Consider the following 6,745-nt stretch of genomic DNA (forward strand, 5'->3'; position numbering starts at 1 on the left):
TATTTTAACAAAATGAAATTTACTGCAGGGGCACAAGCTTCTTGCCAACAACTGTTTTGCTAGGAAGCAGTGATAAAACACTTGCGGTTTCAAAAACAGAAAATATTAACAAAATCCGACCACAAATATATCTACAATATTTAAGTAACAATACTCTAAATCTAGTGAACAACCCGACTCCTTTCTGTTGCATCAGCTGCTGACTGGATCACACCTAACACTAAAGGATAAGGGAGCAAGCACATCGTCGCAAAATAACAAACCAATCCCAATGATCTCATAGTACTTCCAGCTACTGTTTACCAGTGATTCTGGATGCGTGTTTACAAAAATTAACCTGAACTGTAACACAATGCGGCGTGTCACTTTCAGAGCAAGGCGTTTCAACGTGGAGATCCACCCTGCGGTAAAAACAAGGGAACATTCTGCCTGCCTGCCCCCCCCCCCTTCTATTCTGTACCTCCTTGCTCCACCCAGATCTGACAGAAGACATCATGAGGGCCGCTCTGTGAGATCATGCCGATTTCAATCCAGCAAATCGCAATTGAAAAATAGACTGACCGAACAAAACGGGCGTTTTTTTCCCCCGCTCACTCATTCGGCTTCTTGCTTTATGTCTGCTGCTTACCCCACCCTGTCCCTGCACAGCAGCGACAGCCCCTCTGAGCAGCATACACCACTAAAAAATACATCTTGAAGACACCGCTACACTAATGTTACAAATCAGCGTTTTTATCTTTAACTGCGACTATCTGCAATACAATCTGTGAAATCTTCGAGTATTTCAAAAAGAAAAATCAGTTCAGTTTCTTATCTAAGCAAATATATGAAGCAAATCAAATCCATAGAAATTGTAAATATCACATTGCAAGCATCTATTCACGAGAATTAAAATAAGATTGCGTAATTAGATATGTTAGATAACCAAAAAGGTGCATGCATATTCAGCAGCAGGTATAACGCGCAGACAAAAATACAAAGTAATCAATACCGATAGAAAACGAGATCTACAAATCCTTGTCGACATTCAGAAAACTCCACCCTTAAAACACATACATTATTAACACTGTAGGAAAATTCATCCAAGCAATGTCAAACACAACAATGAAAGAATATTTTTAAAAACGAGAAGATCATTTCAAGGTCGGAAACCTATAGCAAAACCCACTATTCTAAACCAAAGTCCAGTTTTAACCTGATCTGCAAGTCATTCACTTTGCTGTGTAACAGGTTTACCATGAATCATTTGCAAATTAATTGTGTTACATTGAAAATCAGGAATGCATTAGATTATTGGAAGGTTTATATGTTGGCTTACTAATAATGGTTAATCATGCTGGCTGTTTTCTCACACAGTCGACCTATAACAGACGAACCTTTAGTGTTTTACTGGATTTGCAAAATACAGACACTTAATACAGGATGATGTTTTAGTGATAAACCTTACAAATATGTTTGTCTGCTTTAGAGCATTTGATTTATGTCTTTCCATATACATACATGCTAAACCAAAAATGACAACAGTCAGTTACAACAGCTATACATTCAATTTGATACAGCTATACATTCAATTTGCACTGCGTTTACCAAAGAAATATAACACAATTAACCTTCTAAATGAACTTAAAATTACAACTTCAGCTTAATGCATCCAAAACAAATGACCTGCTGTATGTTAAAAATATCACCACTCAATATTGAAGTGCACTGTAGAAACATATTTCTAAGACTGAATCTAACTTCAGATGGTAATAGTTATGAACGACAAAAATAGAAAAAAAAATACTTCAGCTGTCATAAAAATAACGCATTTCACCCCATACCTACTTAGCTGCCGTACCGGCTTGGACATCAGTATTATAATCCCAGGTCTAAATAAAACAATACCACTCCCAAAACGAGTTACATGCTTAACACGTTTGATCACGGCTGCTGTAAATTGTTAATCTCTTGTTTTAAGTGACTATTTTTCTTTTTTTTTTTTGCCTTTGGTGCTGCTCCAACGGCCTGGCCGCCATTTTGAGACACAGACGGAAAGGAGGCGCAAAAAATAATTACAGCCACATCGTCATTTTTTCAAACTCGTTTTCTTCAAAACAAAACCGTCAGTGTGCCCCGAACTGGGGCACTCTTACCCTAAAGAATCTCCTCTGCCTCCTTAGATGGGTCTGGTTCTCATACAGTGCAGGTTTGTGTGTAATTTGTCGGTTTAAGTTAAGGGACTTTGGGTCTCGCTAGCTCTGTCTATCTCCTTGTCTCTCCTCCGATCCTTGTTTTCTATACCGCATTCGCCTTCAGAACCTAAGCACGCGCACGGGCTCGGGCTCGGGCTCGGGCTCGCGCTCGCCAACAGCCTGTCCGTCGGACGCGCGCACGCCTCAAACAGCCGCTAATCTTCCATCCAGTGTATATATATTTTTTTTATCGAGAACGCCCATTCGCGGGCACACGCATCCATCTCTTGTTCACGCCCGAGCGCGGCCCCGTTTTCAAGACGTCATCCAAACTGCTTTGCTGTGGGAGCTGACGCCGTTTGCGCATGAGTAGTAATTATGGGTGGGGAAGCGCGGTTTGACACGGTAATTAAAGGCGAATAGCACAGAAAGGTGCAGGTATTGAGGTCAAACGCACCGTTTGTCTTGTGTATAGTAATATTTTTGTGTGTATAACAACACAGTATAACTACGCGAAGAGACAGCGCACACCCACATTGTCAGTAGTCATTTGTTGATTTGAAAATATACAGACTCGAGAAAAAGCTTGTTTTGAAAAATGACCTCCATGACAGCTGGAGTATAATGCCAGAAAACGTTTTGTTATCTATTTGCCAGCCTAATTTACCCACAGTCTTTACCCAAAGGGTTGCAAGGGCGTGAACAACTCTTTCAGCTCCACCTGCTCTGTGCCTTTTTAGAAGTTGAAAAATCGCATCAGATTTCTCACACGACGTGCATCACGAGTTGCACACCGGCCCCTCAAAAAAAAAAAAAAAAAAAAAAAAAACGGTAACAACTTTGAATAAGCAACACCAAACCTCAGGGGGAAAAGTGATGCAATGATATTTTAAGATGTGTGACATGGGAAGTATGTCAACAATGGTTGGTAGATTAGGTTAATCCGTGGCCTTGAGGTTTGCTTCTGTTGCGCAGACAAAAAGAGATTAGCCGTTTCTTCCCTGACCTCTCCCCACCTCTAAAGTAGATCTCTGGGCTCTGAAAGCTGACCAGCCCTGTAAAGAGATACCTTCAATGAGAGCTCGCCACCCTTAGTGTAATGCAGTTGCTGTAGGAGCAGGTATGAACTGCACACTTGGACTCATGATCAGAATGCAAGCGAGTTGAGAAAGCCTTTGTGAATGAACAACAAAATTTGTTTCTTACCTGGATCCAAAATAATATTTTACATTAAAGAACGTAAACTATTTTATAAATCATCAACACTCAAGCTTGTGGTTGTGTCAATTGCTGTAGATGGCTTTGGATCACTAAATTAGATATTTTTTACTGACAAATAGACACGCCTTGCATGTACCGTTAGAGATGTTGTTTTTCATAACGTACACAAAGGGCCCTTTTTATTGATCTGTTCAGATCCGCCTCTCTAGGTCAATTGAATAGACTCCTTTATATCTGGTAGCACGCTGCCATTGGCTATAAGCTATGTTAGTGTTCAATTGTATATTTAGGTTTAGTTTTTTTTTTTTTTTTAATTATTATTTGTATTCTAGAATGGCACTGAAACTCCCATTGCATAGCAGTTTGATCCCTTCCTGGTTTTACTATGAGTTTAATAAGACACACCTGAGCTTGTTACCTATAAACTGTGTTTAATCAAGCTTGTATTAAAATCTGGACTGGGCGAAACTGCTATACAACAGGAGTCTTATTTCCATCCCTGATATTTTAGATTTTAAATGATGTACCTAATGGTAAATGTTATGTATATTACCACCATATGTTATATTTAAAATAACAAGATGTTTTATTTTGTTAACTATTGGGTCCACACAGCCACAGCTACCTCCTGTACCTGCAGCATGGCTAAAGGTTTGTAATAGCTTGCTGGCTCTTGTAGATGCATAGATAAATCTGTGTTGAGTCATTCAGCTCTCTGTAGTCAGACCTCTGCAGTTATTCACGCATGCACTGAAAATAACCTGACAGATACACTTGCCAGGTTATACAGATGTGCTCAAATTTGTTGGTACCCCTCCACAAAAAATGAAGAATGCACAATTTTCTCTGAAATAACTTGAAACTGACAAAAGTAATTGGCATCCACCATTGTTTATTCCATATTTAATAGAAATCAGACTTTGCTTTTGATTTTTTATTCAACATAATATTGTAAATAAGAAAACAAATGAAAATGGCATGGACAAAAATAATGGGACCGCTAACCTAATATTTTGTTGCACAACCTTTAGAGGCAATCACTGCAATCAAAAGTTTTCTGTAGCTCTCAATGAGACTTCTGCACCTGTTAACAGGTAGTTTGGCCCACTCTTCCTGAGCAAACTGCTCCAGCTCCATGTTTCACTGTAGGTATGGTGTTCTTTTCTTTGAAAGCTTCATTTTTTCGTCTGTGAACATAGAGCTGATGTGACTTGCCAAAAAGCTCCAGTTTTGACTCATCTGTCCAAAGGACATTCTCCCAGAAGGATTGTGGCTTGTCAATATGCATTTTAGCAAATTCCAGTCTGGCTTTTTTATGTTTTTCTTTCAAAAGTGGAGTCCTCCTGGGTCTTCTTCCATGGAGCCCACTTTCACTCAAAAAGCGACGGATGGTGCGATCAGAAACTGACGTACCTTCACCTTGGAGTTCAGCTTGTATCTCTTCGGCAGTTATCCTTGGTTCTTTTTCTACCATTAGCACTATCCTTCTGTTCACACTGGGGTCGATTTTCCTCTTGCGGCCGCGCCCAGGGAGGTTGGCTACAGTTCCATGGACCTTAAACTTCTTAATAATATTTGCAACTGTTGTCACAGGAACATCAAGCTGCTTGGAGATGGTCTTGTAGCCTTTACCTTTACCATGCTTGTCTATTATTTTCTTTCTGATCTCCTCAGACAACTCTCTCCTTTGCTTTCTCTGGTCCATGTTCAGTGTGGTGCACACAATGATACCAAACAGCACAGTGACTACTTTTCTCGATTTAAATAGGCTGAATGACTGATTACAAGACTGGAGACATGTGTGATACTAATTAAAGAAATGAATTAGTTTGAAATATCACTATAATCCAATTATTTATTATCTTTTCTAAGGGGTACCAACAAATGTGTACAGGCCATTTTAGAATATCTTTGTAAAAAAAGCAATAATTCATCTCTTTACACAGCTTCTTTGCTTTATTCTATGACATACCAAAGGCATGCAAGTATACAAGATAAAATAGCTTTTAATTTCATCACTTTTCAGGAGGAATGAAGCATTATTTCAATGAGCTGTAAGGGTACCAACAAATTTGAGCACGTCTGTATGTTGTGATTTATTGTCCTTGATTTGTGGGGTTCTGTACTGAATTTCAGTTTCTGTAAATGGATGGAAGCTCACAGCCACATAAAGGAAGATTTGGGGAAAACCATAAGAACTCCATATTGGAGCAACAGAGCCCAGAACCACTCAGAATGATCCCAAACACCTTAAGATACATTCAAACGAAAAACATGAGAAGCATCTTCCTCTTTGAGTATTGCCTTTAAACACGATTTCCCCCTCTCCTTCCCCTCCTCCAATCCTCCAACACTGCATTGTACAGCACAGCAGGTCTTCCTTAGTGGACATCCATCCAAAACCATGACCAACTCCACTCAGCTTCTGATGGGATCTGATGAGTGGAGAACACAGGGTGGTGTAGCTTCAGGCTGCAGAATATATTTCATTCACAGATGTATCATTGATCATTGTACAATACCTACTTGAAACCTGTTAAATATTAATGAATGCTGAATGTATTTTTTAATTATTTAAATGTTTATTAGTCTTTAGAAACCATTAGCCCCCAGTGAGGCTGCCTAGAACACTGTTCACAATTCAATAGCTTGCTTGTTGTAAAGATGGAGGCCAGCTCAGCAACTGTGATTGGATTTTGCAGCCTGTAATAAAGTTTATAATGAGGCATGAGGGACCTTCATGAAGCAAATCTCTGGGAATAGAAAGAGCCTTTAATAAGCAGCTAAGCCTTGCCAGCTTCATAAGTACCACAGAAAGCAGGAGATCTGATATTATTAGCTATGAGCTTGGGCTGGCATTGATTTAGAACCCAGAGATGCATTCAAAATTCAGCTATCGATCTGTGACACTGCAGGACAATCACGTGTCCCAGTGAAAGCATTCCCAAATAGAAGGGTACAGAAGGGGGTGATGTGGAAAATCACTAAATGTGGGTTTCTCTCCTGTTTGATCTGCAGTATCTCTGCTTTATCCCAGCATCTCCTAGCTCTTAGTGCTTTAACCATTTGATTGAACCATTTCCTTGAACCATTTCCTTTAGAACCTAATCTTTAATATGTACATATACACCAACGCCACCTGCTGGAAATGTAATGAATACCAGCATTCTGGAATTACTGCTAAATGCCTGCCAATAGCGCCTTCTGATCCAAAAAAAAAAAAAAATAATTATCTGGGTACCTGAAATGAGGTTAATTTGTTATTACCCACTCCTACATCAGATGTACAATATTCCTTGCCTATCCACTTCACTTTATACATGTAAGTGTAACAGTCTGGCTCTAGTTTG

General features: G+C 39.4%; 1 protein-coding gene across 1 annotated transcript in view; it reads right to left on the minus strand.

Moving 5' to 3' along the window:
• Window positions 1–2,352, minus strand: part of LOC117430298 (lissencephaly-1 homolog A) — a 31,990-nt gene extending 29,638 nt beyond the window's left edge. Inside the window, exon 1 of the mRNA XM_059001031.1 lies at window positions 2,136–2,352. The gene's annotated coding sequence lies outside the window, so the exon portion shown is untranslated. The remainder of the gene's footprint in view (window positions 1–2,135) is intronic.
• Window positions 2,353–6,745: the final 4,393 nt, after the last annotated feature.

The sequence above is a fragment of the Acipenser ruthenus genome, chromosome 26 (genome assembly GCF_902713425.1).
Source record: "Acipenser ruthenus chromosome 26, fAciRut3.2 maternal haplotype, whole genome shotgun sequence".
Classification (NCBI taxonomy): domain Eukaryota; kingdom Metazoa; phylum Chordata; class Actinopteri; order Acipenseriformes; family Acipenseridae; genus Acipenser; species Acipenser ruthenus.